General features: G+C 45.8%; 1 long non-coding RNA gene across 2 annotated transcripts; it reads left to right on the plus strand.

The window, feature by feature from the left end:
- Positions 1-1,888: 1,888 nt before the first annotated feature.
- LOC139274751 (uncharacterized) lies at positions 1,889-14,825 on the plus strand. 2 transcript variants are annotated; one of them, XR_011595590.1, is made up of 3 exons: positions 1,889-2,161; positions 14,575-14,641; positions 14,745-14,825. It is a non-coding gene; the product is annotated as an uncharacterized lncRNA (long non-coding RNA). The 2 variants fall into 2 exon arrangements; XR_011595591.1 differs by having other exon boundaries at positions 14,575-14,655; positions 14,745-14,757.
- The last annotated feature ends 1,134 nt before the right edge of the window (positions 14,826-15,959 follow it).

Below are 15,959 nucleotides of genomic sequence, written 5' to 3' on the forward strand. Positions count from 1 at the left end.
ACAAAGGACAGAAAAATACTTCGGATTTTGGAAGTTTTAAGAAAAGTGTCAAAATGAAAAAGAGAGAAAAGAGGATGTCTACTGTTGTCAAATTTAAACCAGAATGTAACATTAGGTTAGATATGTGTTTAATAAAACAAAGTTTATCTAGTAAACTTGATTGAGTACCTGAAATGGTAACACAGTTGTACAAACAAACTTATCCTCCAGTATTGAAGAGACCATTACCAAAACTCATAACACCTGGCAAAGGATTTAAGAGACCAAGATTACCATATATTCTGTTTGCTGAACAAAATAGTATTGATCGCTTGGATATGAATTTAAAGCACAAACAGATTAATAATCTTTGGGGTATTGCAACTACATTTGCCAAGTCAATAGAAATGATTCCTAAAGCACCTTTACTTCCAGCAATTAAAGCAAGTGGAGCTAAAATAGAGCATATCGGTATGGAATTAGCCTTCCAGTATAATGAAACAGTTGACATTCTAGAATGGCACATTACAATGAAAAGATTTCAGCACCAGTGGGGCATACCATTGCATATCCGAAGATCAGTGGACACATTCATTCCATCTCCTCCAAAACTGGTTCTATGCCATTTTAGCCGGTGTCCCGATGTTGATATTGCTGATTCTGTAAATGAGCTAATATTGATAAGTGAGGAATGTAAGGAAGCATTGGAAATAAATACAAACAACCGGATCATAAATCACAGACAGGGTCTTCCCATATTATTCAGAACTCTTTGAGTAGTTTTATACCTCCTGCTCCACCAGTATGCATGCAACTGTTAGAGACTGGAGAAGGAAGTACAACAGGATTGAATAGATCTGAACTGAGCAAAATTAATACAGTTTTTCCTGCTGAACAGAAGTTATTGGCAAGCACAACAAACGGTAAAGATGGTAAGGAAAGCAACAGTGTAAATAGTATGGAAGAACTTTCTGTCAGTCCAAAACTGGAATTTAAAGATAAAGTTGAAGTAGATGTGGCAAAGCAATCTATACAAATGCAATCAGTGGATAAATGCTCCTATTCAGCCACAAGTAAAAGTTTGCTGAAACTGAATACCCCTTATAAAAAACAAAACTTAAAGAGCAAATGGAGTGACGATTGTCTTGAGGTAGATTGTTCCATAGCATCACCCAGTTATAGGCCAAAATCTATGAAAATCGAGGGTTCTTCAACTTGGACATCAGATCAGAAATTGGTTAATTTGGCAGATAAACCAGTGACTATTGTGGGACTGTCTTTCGGTCCAGCAATAATAGGAGCAAACCTGCCTTCATCCCCCATGACTGTGCAAGAGTTCAACATTTATCTGAAACAAAATACGGGTTCTGTTTTGATGCCGCGTCCTGTTCGTTATGCAGATTGTGAAGAAATCTTATCAAAAAATGCAAGAGACTTTGGGAATAATGTATCCTGTTCAGAACAATTGACTGAGGAAACAAACAATCATATTCAGCAAGATGAAGAACATGGATATGTTAAAATAATTGCAGGTGCTATTGTTAAAACCCAGAATGAGGAAGAACAAGTGCAGGTTGATCTATCAGAAATAATTTGTGCACAGCCATCACCTACAGAACTTTGTGATGCCTTGCAAGAAAGAATAATTATTGCATTTCAAGATCCTTATGATGGAAATGACTTGAGCGTTTCTGCTGAGGAACTCCATTGTGCTTATTATGAAACCCTCAATGAATCATATATTTCCAGAACTCATGTTGTGAAGAAAGAATGCAGGAAAACCTTTCAAAGTCAGTATTCAAATCAAACAAAACCAGATAATACTTTGCGAAAGTCAAAGGCTAAATTTTCCAAGCAAGATTGTCAGAGACCAAGAACATTTAAACATAAAGAAGAAGATGAAAATTCTGAGTTATACAGCCAAAGCATTCTTTTTGTTAGCCCAACTGAAGAGCTGCAAAACACAGTTATAATGATCTGCGGTTCAGATAAAGACCAAAAAGAGAATCTTACCCTTACTCACATTGTGACAGACCAGAAAGCACAAGGTCATCAAGAAAAACTTCTCACAGTCGTAGACATGATGAAAGATCCTCACGAAGCTCCATGCCCCATAGTCCTGGATGTCAGCAAGATTTTTCACAAGAGGATTCTCCGTTTACAACAAATGAAGACTATGAAGGTACTGTATAGGCTGATGTTTTTGTCAGATGGTAACATTTTGTAAATAAGTATAATTGCCACCAAAACCATATTTATTTTGCCTTAAAAGTTTCTATATGTAAAAATGTAATTAAAGATAAGCATAATTAATTAACCAAAATTGGTATATCTACTATTTGCTGTGTTAATTTGGATGTATGATGTGGATAGTCTGTTTCACATTGTAAGCATAAACCATCCAACCAGTGGCCACAACCTGTCAGCAGAAAAATGTCAGATGCATATTCTCTCAAAAAGAGTATAGTAAATTCTAATTTAAATAAAATAATTTTATTACTAATAGTTGACAACTGGACCCAAATTTGCACAGGCCTTCTGGTACATTTCTACTGTAACTCTGTAGCTAGATCTTTGCTGGGAATTTCTGGGAGGCCTTTTCTGCGACGGAACCTTCAACTGCCCCAAATGAGGGTGCGTGGTAGGGACTCTACATTGGGAATTCCAATTCTTCCAATCTCAGTAGGACCCCATATAAATTTGGAGGCCATACAGTATGCCCATTAGGATGAGAACTACAAACCTCCACAATGGGGCCCCATCAGAGGCTCCATTTCAGGAATGCTGCCCGGATCCCCAAACAGCTGAATGGACAGGTAGTCATTTAAGGAGTGCTTCATTTTAAGAATAAAAATAATGCCACAATAGTTCTTACTTTCTTTATAATTCTGCATTTGTTACATACACAGAGGTCTGACCAGAAGTACTGAGGAGAAGGTGTTCCGCTTCAGTCAGTGATAGCACTCCCGACTGATTCAGAATGTCACATATTTAAGTGCCACATCAGGTCTTGAGCACATAATCTATGCTGACAGTTTAGCAGAGTAGAAACATAGAAAATAGGTGCAGGAGTCGGCCATTCGGCCTTCGAATCTGCACCACCATTCAATAAGATCGTGGCTAATCATTCACCTCAGTACCCCTTTCCTGCTTTCTCTCCATACCCCTTGATCCCTTTAGCCGTAAGGGCCATATCTAACTCCCTCCTGAATATATCCAATGAACTGGCATCAACAACTCTCTGCGGTAGAGAATTCCACAGGTTAACAACTCTCTGAGTGAAGAAGTTTCTCCTCATTTCAGTCCTAAATGGCTTACCCCTTATCCTAAGACTGTGTCCCCTGGTTCTGGACTTCCCCAACATCGAGAACATTTTTCCTGCACCTAAACTGTCCAGTCCCGAATTTTATATGTGTCTATGAGATCCCCTCTCATCCTTCTAAACTCCAGTCGATCCAGTCTCTCCTCATATGTCAGTCCTGCCATCCCGGGAATCAGTCTGGTGAACCTTTGCTGCACTCCCTCAATAGCAAGAGTGTCCTTCCTCAGATTAGGAGACCAAAACTGAACACAATATTTCAGGCGAAGCCTCACCAGGACCCTGTACAACTGCAGTAAGACCTCCCTGCTCTTATACTCAAATCCCCTAGCTATGAAGATCAACATGCCATTTGCCTTCTTCACCGCCTGCTGTACCTGCATGCCAACTTTCAATGACTGATGTACCATGACACCCAGGTCTTGTTGCACCTCCCCTTTTCCTAATCTGCTGCCATTCAGATAATATTCTGCCTTCGTGTTTTTGCCACCAAAGTGGATAACCTCACATTTATCTATATTGTACTGCATCTACCAAGCATTTGCTCACTCACCAAACCTGTGCAATGCAGCCTGCAGCCTCTTAGCATCCTCCTTACAGCTCACACCGCCACCCAACTTAGTGTCATCTGCAAACTTGGAGATATTACACCCAATTCCTTCATCCAAATCATTGATGCATATTGTAAATAGCTGGGTTCCCAGCACTGAGCCCTACGGCACCCCACTAGTCACTGCCTGCCATTCTGAAAAGGACCTGTTAATCCCGACTCTGCTTCCTGACTGCCAACCAGTTCTCTATCCACGTCAGTACATTACCCCCAATACCATGTGCTTTGATTTTGCACACCAATCTCTTGTCTGGGACCTTGTCAAAAGCTTTTTCAAAGTCCAAATATACCACATCCACTGGTTCTCCCTTGTCCACTCTACTAGTTACATCCTCAAAAAATTCTAAAAGATTTGTCAAGCATGATTTCCCTTTCATAAATTCATGCTGACTTGGACCGATCCGATCATGTCACTGCTTTCTAAATGCGCTGTTATTTAATCTTTAATAATGGAATCCAACATTTTCCCCACTACTGATATCAGGCTAACCGATCTATAATTACCTGTTTTTGCTCTCCTTTTTTAAAAAGTGATGTTACATTAGCTACCCTCCAGTCCATAGGAACTGATCCTGAGTCGATAGACTGTTGGAAACTGATAACCAATGCATCCACTATTTCTAGGGCCACTTCCTTAAGTACTGTGGGATGCAGACAATCAGGCCCCGGGGATTTATCGGCCTTCAATCCCATCAATTTCCCCAACACAATTTTCTGCCTAATAAGGATTTCCTTCAGTTCCTCCTTCTCACTAGACCCTCGGTCCCCTAGTATTTCCGGAAGCTTATTTGTGTCTTCCTTCGTGAAGACAGAACCAACGTATTTGTTCAACTGGTCTGCCATATCTTTGTTCCCCATTATAAATTCACCTGAATCTGACTGCAAAGGACGTTTGTCTTCACTAATCTTTTTCTTTTCACAAATCTATAGAAACTTTTGCAGTCAGTTTTTATGTTCCCAGCAAGCTTCCTATCATACTCTATTTCCCCCCTCCTAATTAAACCCTTTGTCCTCCTCTGCTGGATTCTAAATTTCTCCCAGTCCTCAGGTTTGCTGCTTTTTCTGCCCAATTTATATGCCTCTTCCTTGGATTTAACACTATCCCTAATTTCCCTTGTTAGCCATGGTTGAGCCACCTTCCCCGTTTTATTTTTACTCCAGACAGGGATGTACAATTGTTGAAGTTCATCCATTTCATGTACTGAAGGAGTGCTGCACTGTTGGAGGTGCTGTCATTCAAATGAGATGTTAAACCGAGATCTGATCTTTTCTCTGAGGCGAACAAAAAGATTCTTATTTGAAGAAGAGCAGCAAATTCTCCCAGTGCCTTGAACAACATTTATTTGTTACCCATCATCTTCCATACAAGTAGACATAGGTCTTCTTGGCTTGCCTGTGATAGTATTACAGCCACCTTTCATGTATGCTCCTCTAAGATGCACAAGGATATCCTGTAATAGTTACCTGATCTTTTTTTTAACAATCCGTGTGTTTCTCTCTGACCCTTTGTTTCACTCGCTTCAATTTAATAATTTCTTTATGTGACCTCTGCTGGTGTCCAGCTCGTGCCATCTGGCCTCAATTACAGTAATCAGTGCCTCCACTTCACCCTGTAAGGAATTCTTGGTTCTCGGGCCGCATTGCATATTGTATTGCAGCTCCGATTTTTCCACGAAGAATTAAAGTTCTCACACACAACTGGCTCTTTAAAAGTGGATAAATGTAGACCGGGAGCTGTACTGGGCATGCGTGCCCATAGCGGTCATGTCAAAAACCTCCCTTTTTTTTGCGCATATGCAGAAGGAGGCTGTCATTTACTCTACATGCCTACTGTTTGTACTATCACAAGGTGTGCCACCTGAGGGCACAGCAGTGGGAGACTTGTACGTTACCTGTACAGGTGTGCCTGGCCTAGTATAAGAAGCAGGCCACCAGGTGTGATCCTCACTCTGGAGTTAACAAATAAAGGACTACGGTCACTATAGTTCAAGTGCAGCACATTGCCTCATGGAGTCATTATTAGACCATCCAAGACACAACAATTGGCGACAAGATTACAGACTTTCACGCGAAAATGACTACCCTTGGTACGTTGCAGCAGTTCGCCGATGGTGATGATTGGGATGCCTTCGTGGAGAGGCTCGAACATTTCTTCACAGCAAATGACCTGGCAGGAGACGATCCGGCCACACTGGTTGATAAGCGCAGAGCTATCCTGCTAACCAGTTGTAGGCCCACCGTCTATGGACTCATCAGGGACTTGCTGGCACCAGGATGTATGAGGAGCTCGTAACACTGATCCATGAGCAACTCAAGCCCAAGGAGAGCATCCTCACAGCCGGACACCGGTTCGACACCCACCAATGGCCTGAAGGCCAGGAAATCGCGAAATACGTCGCAGACTCAGGAGGCTGGTGGCACCGTGTGATTTCGGCGACCACCTCAATGAAGCGCTACGGTACATTTTTGTCATTGGAATCGGCCTTGAGGGCCTTCTTCATAAGCTACTGTCGGTGGATACCACAGTCGCACTGCAGAAGGCCATCTCTGTGAGCCAGGCATTCATGACCTCGACCTGCGGTTCTAGGCAAATGACTCACTCTCAGGACTCAAACCCGGCAGGTTTTGTGCACAGTGTGGACTGTAGAAGGCGAACCATCTCAGCCTCCGAGTCCCTTAACTCAGAGTCCGCTGGTGGGGGGCTAATCGAGTAGCTCCATGCTGGCATTGTGGAGGGAATCACAGGGCTCACCAGTGCCACTTTAAAGACTATGTATGCAAGGGCTGCTGCACAAAGGGCCACCTCCAGTAAATGTGTAAGAAAAATATGACTCACTGTCGATGAAGAGTCTGCAAATGGCCATGAATCCAGCGCGGATTATGAAACGATAAGCAGAGAGGCAGCTCAGCCCCACGATGATGTATATAGCATGTTTACCTGCACCACCGAGTGTTCCCCGTTGAGGATGGAAGTCGAGATAGATGGTGTTCCAATTTTCATGGAAGTGGACACGGGGGCGAGCCAGTCAGTAATGAATTAAGAAGCCTTTGAGAGACTATGGGACAATCAAGCTGAACGACCAAGTTGGCCCCGGTTCAGGCAAAGCTGCACACCTACACTGATGAACTTATCCCAGTCTTTTGTAGTTCGAATGTAAAGGTACTCCATGATGGCGCGGTGCACAGGTTACCTCTGTGGATTGTTGCAGGTGATGGAACGCTACTCCGAAGAAGGTGGATGGAGAAGATCCATTGGAAGTGGGAAGACTTCACCCCTCCAGCGATCGACGTCCTCCGCATTCGGAGCCACAGCAAGCCCTCACTTGAAGGGGGACCCGACACCAGAAAGCAGACCAGCACAGCACCCGAGGCACAGACCGCTCAGCACTACTGCGTGGAAATCCAGCTGGGACGACCCGAACGCACCTTCCAGGCTCCGGTGGCAGGACTCCAGAGAAAGAAAATCGGATCCAAAGGCGACTTTCCAGCTTCAGTGGCAGAACCCGGGGAGAAGAGTGATAGGTCCTTACGATACAGTATAAATGCACACGAGGCCCATGCTTGAGAGAAAGTCAGTCTGTGACCTATCCTTTATTCCTTAGCACTCAAGTGATGAAGGTGGGTGGAGCTTCCCCTTTTGTATCTGAAGGTCCAGGTTAGGAGTGTCTCCCACCTAGTGGTCATTGTTCTCACAGTGTACAACTTAGGTCAGATTATACATGGGTTACAATGCTGGTTGAATACATGACATCACCTCCCCCACAAAGTCTTATTGGGATCACAGGTTGAGTCTCTCTGGTGGTTTACGTTCTCTTGTAGAGCGCCTGAGTTGGGGCTCCGGTTGTTGGGTGCTGGCCTGAGTGTCTGCTGTTTGCGGTGCCTCAGGCCAGTCCGGACTGCCCGCAGTAATTGTGCTCTCCTTCCTTTGGTTCCGGTGTTCGGTCACCTGTGGTGGAGTGAACTCTATGTCGTGTTCTTCCTCTGCTTCTTCGATAGGATTGCTGAACCTCCTTTTTGTTTGATCCACGTGTTTGCGGCAGATTTTCCATTGCTAAGTTTAACGACCAGAATCCTATTTCCCTCTTTGTCAATCACAGTGCCTGCGAGCCATTTGGGCCCTGCAGCGTAGTTGAGGACAAAACCAGGAACATTTACATCAGTACATCGTGCCCTCGCATTCCTGTCATGGTAGTCATATTGTGGCTGGTGCCTGCTCTCGACAATTTCTTTCTTGGTGGGGTGTATAAGGGATAACCGGGTTTTGAGCGTCCTTTTCATTAGCAGCTCTGCGGGTGGAACTCCTGTGAGCGAGTGTGGTCGGGATCTATAGGCCAACAGGAGGCATGATAAGCGGGTTTGTAGGGAACCCCCTTGGATCCTGAGCATCCCCTGTTTGATTATCTGCACTGCTCGTTCTGCCTGGCTGTTTGAGGCCGGCTTGAACGGTGCCATTCTGACATGGTTAATTCCATTGCCTGCCATGAAGTCTTGGAATTCAGTGCTTGTGAAGCACGGGCCATTGTCGCTGACTAAGACGTCCGGTAGACCGTGGGTGGCGAACATTGCCTGTAGACTTTCTACCGTGGCAGAGGATGTGCTTGAATTTAAAATGTCACACTCGATCCATTTGGAGTAGGCGTCTACGACAAAAAAAAATGTTTTTCCCATGAAAGGACCTGCGTAGTCCACATGGATGCGTGACTATGGCTGGGCAGGCCATGGCCAGGGGCTATGGGGGGGCTTCCCTGGGCGCATTGCCCAGCAGAGCACACATGTTGCACCTGCGAACACAAAGTTCCAGATCTGCGTCTATCCCTGGCCACCAAACGTGTGACCTGGCAATTGCCTTCATCATGACAATGCCCGGGTGCTCATTATGGCGTTCTCTGATGAACACCTCTCTGCCCATCTGGGGCATGACTGCTCGGTTTCCCCACAGTAGGCAATCGGCTTGAATCGAGAGTTCATCCCTTCGCCTGTGAAATGGTTTAAATTCCTCAGGGCATGCCCTGTACGTGGCTGCCCAGTCCCCATTCAGGACACATTTCTTGACTGGAGACAACAGCAGGTCTCTATTTGCCCAGACTTTAATCTGACGGGCTGTCACAGGTGAGCCTTCGCTTCCAAAAGCTTCAACATCCATGACCATCTCAGCAGCATGTTCGGTCGGCCCCTCAGTGGTGGCTAGTGGGAGCCTGCTGAGTGCATCGACGCAGTTTTCGGTGCCCGGTCTGTGCCGAATTGTATAGTCATAGGCTGCTAATGTGAGTGCCCACCTCTGTATGCGGGCCGATGCCTTTGCATTTATGGCCTTGTTGTCGGCCAAAATGGACGTTAGGGGCTTGTGATCTGTCTCCAGCTCAAATTTCCAGCCAAACAGGTACTGGTGCATTTTCTTTACCGCATATACACATGCACCCGACACCATAGGACGACGCATCACACGTTAATACAAGTTTCTTACATGGGTCGTATAGTGTTAACAGTGTTAGAACATAACAAATTACGTGCTCTATTAATAGCCCTTTCCTGGCTGTCCCTCCAGATCCATGCGCGACCTTTGCGTAGGAGCACGTGTAGCAGCTCTAACAGCATGCTCAATTTGGGAAGAAAGTTACCAAAATAGTTCAGGAGCCCCAGGAACGAACGCAGCTCTGTCGTGTTACGGGGTCTGCGTGCTCTCTGGATCGCTTCTGTCTTGGATGCAGAAGGGCTGATCCTGTCTGCTGCTACCCTCATCCCCAGGAATTGTACCTCTGGAGCTAGGAAGATGCACTTTGCCTTTTACAGTCACAGCCCTACCCGGTCCAGTCTGCGTAGCACCTCCTCCAGGTTGTGGAGGTGTTCTTTAATATCGTAACCCATGATAGGGATGTTGTCCTGAAAAACCACCGTCCCTGGAATCGACTTGAGGAGGCTTTCCATCTTTCGTTGGAAGATCGCAGCGACCGAGCGAATCCCGAACGGACATCTGTTGTACTCAAACAACCCCTTGTGTGTTGTGATGGTGGTCAGCTTCTTCAATCACTCACCAGCTCCTGGGTCATGTAAGCTGAGGTCAGGTCCAATTTTGAAAAAAGTTTGCCACCGGATAGCATCGCAAAGAGGTCCTCCGCTCTCGGTAGCGGGTACTGGTCTTGGAGTGACAACCGATTGATGGTGGCCTTGTAATCACCACATATCCTGACCAACCCATCCGTCTTGAGCACCGGCATGATCGGGCTTGCCCAGTCACTGAATTCAACTGGTGAGATGATGCCTTCCCTCAGCAGGCGGTCCAATTCGCCTTCTATCTTTTCCCGCATCACGTACGGCACTGCTCTGGTCTTGTGGTGTATTGGCCTGGCGTCGGCGTTTATGTGAATCACTACCTTGGCCCCCATGAAAATGCTGATGCCATATTGAAATAATGAGTCAAATTTGTCCAGGGTCTGTGAGCATGATACTCGCTCCACAGAGGAAATTGCATTGACATCGCCCCATTTCCAGTCCATGACAGCAAGCCAACTCCTCCTCAGTAATGCGGGACCGTCCCCCGGGACAACCCAGAGTGGCAACCTGTTCTCCGAATCTTTGTGGGTCACGACTACCGTGGCACTGCCTAGCACCGGAATGATCTGCTTTGTGTAAGTCCGTAGCTGTGCGTCAATCGGCAATAATTTTGGCCTCCTGGCCTTGGACGCTCACAACTTTTCGAACTGTTTGATACCCATCAGGGACTGGCTGGCACCTGTGTCTAGCTCCATTGATACTGGGATGCCATTGAGGAGCACTTTCATCATTATCGGTGGTTTCCTGGTGTATGAACTATATACGTGCTCCACATGAACTCGCTGAACTTCAGCTTCCAGCGATTTCCCCCAGCGTTCATTTCTGCAATTTCTGCAGGTATTTTGCTCATCTCTGCAAACTCCGGCTGAGTGTGTGCCTCCACGCCTCCAACATGAGCTGCTGTTGGAAACAAAAGGTCCCTTGCCAGTCGACCGTCCCTGTCTGCCCCTGTGACTTTACTTGAATGCGCCATTAACAGGTGTTGATGGCCCCATTACTGGCCGCATTGTCTCTTGCAATGGTGTGAATCGCCATTCAACTTGCCATTGTCTCTGTCGAACTCCCCCTTTGGGTTCGACTACATGTTGGGGCATGCCCGATTGCCCTTGTCTGCCTGGAGAACTGTGTGCTGCTTTAACAATGTTGAATCTCTGTCCCAACCATTCCTTAACACAGTGCCTCTCGTCTGTTCTGCTAATGGCCATGCTCGCGTGGTTTAAATCCCAGTTTCTCGTCGCCATTGATAGGTCCTTACTATACAGTATAAATGCACACGAGGCCCATGCTTGAGAGAAGGTCAGTCTGTGGCCTATCCTTTATTCCTTAGCACTCAAGTGATGAAGGTGTGTGGAGCTTCCCCTTTTGTACCTGAAGGTCCAGGTTCAGAGTGTCTCCCACCTAGTGGTCATTGTTCTCACAGTGTACAACTTAGGTCAGATTATACATGGGTTACAATGCTGGTTGACTACATGACAAAGAGGATCACCGCAGTCGACATCGTGGATCAAGGAAAGATGGCGCCCAAACAACGAGGTGATGCGCTGAAGAAAAAGATGGCCGCGGCCAGACCACGATGTGCAACACTGATGGAGCAATACGTGGCACCAAACGGAGAAGAGGATTGGGGTAAAGAAAGCAAGGCTCTCTTAAAGGAGGCCTGCAAACCACTACACTTAAAGAGACAGTTCCACACACCATGTAATAGCAACAGTAAGTTAGAGACAAAATGTGTAACTGATGATCAGAGTTGTGTACATGCAATAAGCAAGGGAAAGTTGCGCGATCATGTAAAATGTGTAATTGATGATCAGAATTGTGTACATGCAACCAGCGAGGAAAAGTTGCACGATCGCGATCGGAGCTACAGAGTATCCACCATAAGTAATGAAAAGTTGTGCGATGTATGATTTCAACTGTACGCAGCCAATGCAGCGGGCAGACACCCATCGGGAGCATACAGGTCCAGCGAGCTACCTAATGCTGTAGTCTTTGTCTCCGGGACCAGAGTTATGCACCATGGAGTGTGGCCACAAGCAGCCAATGCACACGAGCTGCAGAGCAAGTGATCTCAGGAGGGAAACGGCACCGGTATCGATACCCTGCCCCTGATCAGCTCCACCTTTCAGGCACCCGATGGCACCAACCGCCACGAGCCCGGAAGAGCAAACTGTGCTAAGGCACAGCCCCCAGACCCCATCGCCACCAAGGCCATACCTGGAAACGAAGTGTCATTCACGACAGTCCTCCCGAAGGGGACCGAGACCAGCCAGGATCCCAAACCAAACAACGCCCAGGCTAGCGAGTCAGCTGTTCCCTGTGCACTGCTAGACGACAGCCCCTCAAGGAGCAGCAGTGACCCAGGGCGCAAGAAGGGACAGGAGGTCACAGGCATCTGTGAACCTGCCTGATGCTAGGAACTACGGCAACAGCCCCAAGAGCAGGCAACTTGAGCCAACTGGGTTCCCACTGCCAGCACTGGGCACCGCGCCGCCACCAGACTGCCTGGACTCCATCCAGCAGTTCTGAACTAGTTTGTCCTTACACACCGGTCACCGACCCTCAGTACGCATCGATAATGTATTCACCAGTCTTAACGTACTGGTCTCGCAACTGAAGCACAAATGAATGCAAACGGTTTTCCTGAGCTTGAATGTATATGAACGCACTGAGCCTCCGGCATAACCTATATGTGGGAGGGGGAGAATGGAGTGGTCAGGGACACACACAGACAGCAACCACCAGCACTCTACCGCACCAACCACTCACCCAAGATTGAAATGACCCGCCAAGGGTCAACCAGATAGAGTTAAGCCCAGAGCACAGTCAATGCAGAGGCGATTTGCACTAAAGGCTTGGAGGAGAGTGATGTCATGTATCCTACATGGCTACTGTTTGTACTATCACAAGGTGTACCACCTGAGGGCACAGCAGTGGGAGACTTGTAGGTTACCTGTACAGGTGTGCCTGACCGAGTATAAAAGGAAGGCCACCAGGTGTGATCCTCACTCTGGAGTTAACAAAAAGAGGACTAAGGTCACTACAGTTCAAGTGCAACACATTGCCTCGTGAAGTCATTATTAGAGCATCCAAGGACACACGGGGGGCATCGTTTTTTCGACGCATACGATAGGCTCCACACCCCCAAAGCTAAAGGATAGGCTGCGTGGCGCCAATTTAAAAAAATAGAAAGGGTAAACTTGCTCGTTATTTTTTTGGCGTAGCCGGGGCCAAAAAAAATGAGTGTAACTCTTACAATACACAAAAAAAATGGCATTGGGGAAAATTGAGCCCATAGTCTCCAGTATTATTACCTTTTTAGCACAACAGTTCTATGTTCCAGGGCTAGTTTTCACATTCTAAGGTATTAACTCTATTCTTTATCAGTACACTAACTCCATGGGGATGAAATTGGCTTCCTTTGCCTCCCGTTAGCACCTCCGGGGAGGGATAACATGGTACTACCGGCTCTGCGACCAGGCACGGCGAGAGTACTGATGCCCACGAACTTGCCTTGCATTTAGCGATGGTAGTAAACCCTAATGCCACGATCCCCTGTGCTCTGGAGATCGTGACGTCATCCGGTGCACAGTGCTCTGGTACCGCACCAGATGCATAATTCGGTTCCGCCTCCTGCAGCATCGCTGGATGTCAACACCAGCAGCTGCAGGAGGCGTTGTATGGTAGGCCGGCCGCTGGGGAGCAGCATTTAAAGGGAGCGCCAGTGAGGTACATGAAAAATCTTGCAGAACCCTCTGTGCATTTTATTTCCCTTTTCTTCGACCGCGATTGCTCAGCCCTGCACTCTGTTCGAGTGTTTGTGGCTGATCGTCGTGGATGGCGGCTGCTGTCGGTGAGCAGGGGTGTTGATTTATTGTCGAGCCTCCAGCAATGGTCCTTCCCTTTAAGGGAGGGAAGGAACCTCGGATCCCGGCAGCGCTGCACTGGACATTGTGCAACGCTCTGCCGCTACCACCCCTCTTGCCTGGTTTAGCGCTCCAAGGGAAGTGGTAGCGCTTGATTTAGCGCTCCACTTCCTTCCCGGAGCATTAAACCCAAAGTTCGCATCGGCTTCACTTGCACAGCGCCCGGCGATATTTTTGAACTCCTGTGAAAGTTATCGCCCCGAACGGGGCGCTGCACAATCTAAACTATTGACTTGATGTTTCATTAGTACATCAATTCTATATTTTTTTTCAGTTTCTAAAGTATCCGATCTAAATTTCTTTCTTATCCTGTAGGGTACTTTCACGATAAGAATACCCCCAGTATGAACCAATAATGTATTTTTGAGCATTACAGACAAGAAAGATCTCAGATAAAATCCCTGGGAACATCTCAGTTTTACGTCTAATCCAAAAGACGGTTTAGTAATTACTTGTACCATATCATGCAGCACAAGTGTCGAAACCTTTCTTTGAACAATTTCATGTAATGTAGAATAGAATTCTAACAGCATTAATAATATTAATGAAAACTGTGGCATTTTTTGGAAAAAAGCTGTTAGTATATTTTATCTAAGTCAAGCATACTGTGCATTATTTTGAATTGTACAGAATTTGGTAACATATACTAATTGCATGACAAAAACTTAATGATATATTTTTCTATTTTTTAGACTATTACCAATCTGAGAGTCCATTATTATCACATCCAGTACACTAGGACAAATTAAACAAGAGAAGGTACTATGAGCAATGTATGTTAAGAATTCAGCTTTAACAACCATTTATTACTTGCCACACTGAAAAACTAATAACATGAAAAAATTGTTTTCTGGAATTGCAGTTTCATCATCAGACATGACATCGATGAAGCAAATGAATACCTTGTTGCCTGCTGATCTGATACAGTTACATCACATGTAGCATTTCACTTGCTTAAATAAACATCATTATGGCAAAGTGAATAATACATGGATAGCCTTTTAGTTAAATGCAAACATAATTTGGAAATAGGTTATGAGTAGGAATCTTGGAGGCCTACATACTAACAAATTTCACATGGTGTTGATCACAAGTTGAGACACTAAATAGGATAAATGCAATCAGAAAGTAGGCCTTCACTCATTTAATATATGACACGGATTTCCAGCTGTGCATTCAACCGGTGTATTTTAATACGTTAAGGAGAACCCAAGAGGTAATTTAAACTTGTGTATAATTTCCTGATATTCCTGCCTGCATATCACCGATTCATATTCATATTACAAAGTTTCCAGGCTTGCCAGATGCACAGCTGAATATTGGCCCGGAATTTGCAGCCAGCAGCAAAGCGAAGACACTCCACACAGGGATCTCGCAATCCGTGTCGAGAGCTTTGAGTTTTCTGACCTTGAATTCAATTCAACGGAAGTTAATAGGGATTCCATTTTGTGAATTGTTGTGACATCAACAGGCTGTCTAAGCAGCTAATCAAAAGGCAGAATTCTCACAGACAGCAAACAAGGAAGTGGGTAAGCCCTTAATATTCTAAAGGGGAGAAATTCCCCAGCGCCTCGATTGGGGGCAGTAACCGACTCGGGGCTGGACTACCTTCACCCGGCGCAGAAGTTCTGCTCCGACCGCAAAATTGCAGTTACCACCCATCACAGGAAGGACGCGCTCCACTTCCTGTAGGGGCGGGTTCCAGGGCGCTACTGGGGCGAGTTGGTCAGCTCTACACAGCTGCTCCCCAGTGGCGGGCGGTGCAAAATGGGCAATTTCGACCCCCAACTTTTTTAAATAGTTAGAGGGAGCAAAACAAAGGTTGGAGCTCTCACATGGGGAAAAAGCAAGCCTAAAATAAAGATGTATAAACTTAAAAATGTTTTTAAAACATTTCTTAAAATGAACAAATCTCACACTGCACAAAATTAAAATTATTTTTCCAGGCTCTTAACTTTTGTTTAGCAGTCAATACGCTGTTAAAGCCCCAATTATATCTAATCTCTTTGGATGGAACTTTTAATTTAACAGTGTACTTACTGCGGTAGAGCCGAAGTTTCCGTCTGTTTCAGTGATT

The sequence above is a fragment of the Pristiophorus japonicus genome, chromosome 10 (genome assembly GCF_044704955.1).
Source record: "Pristiophorus japonicus isolate sPriJap1 chromosome 10, sPriJap1.hap1, whole genome shotgun sequence".
Taxonomy (NCBI): Eukaryota; Metazoa; Chordata; class Chondrichthyes; family Pristiophoridae; genus Pristiophorus; species Pristiophorus japonicus.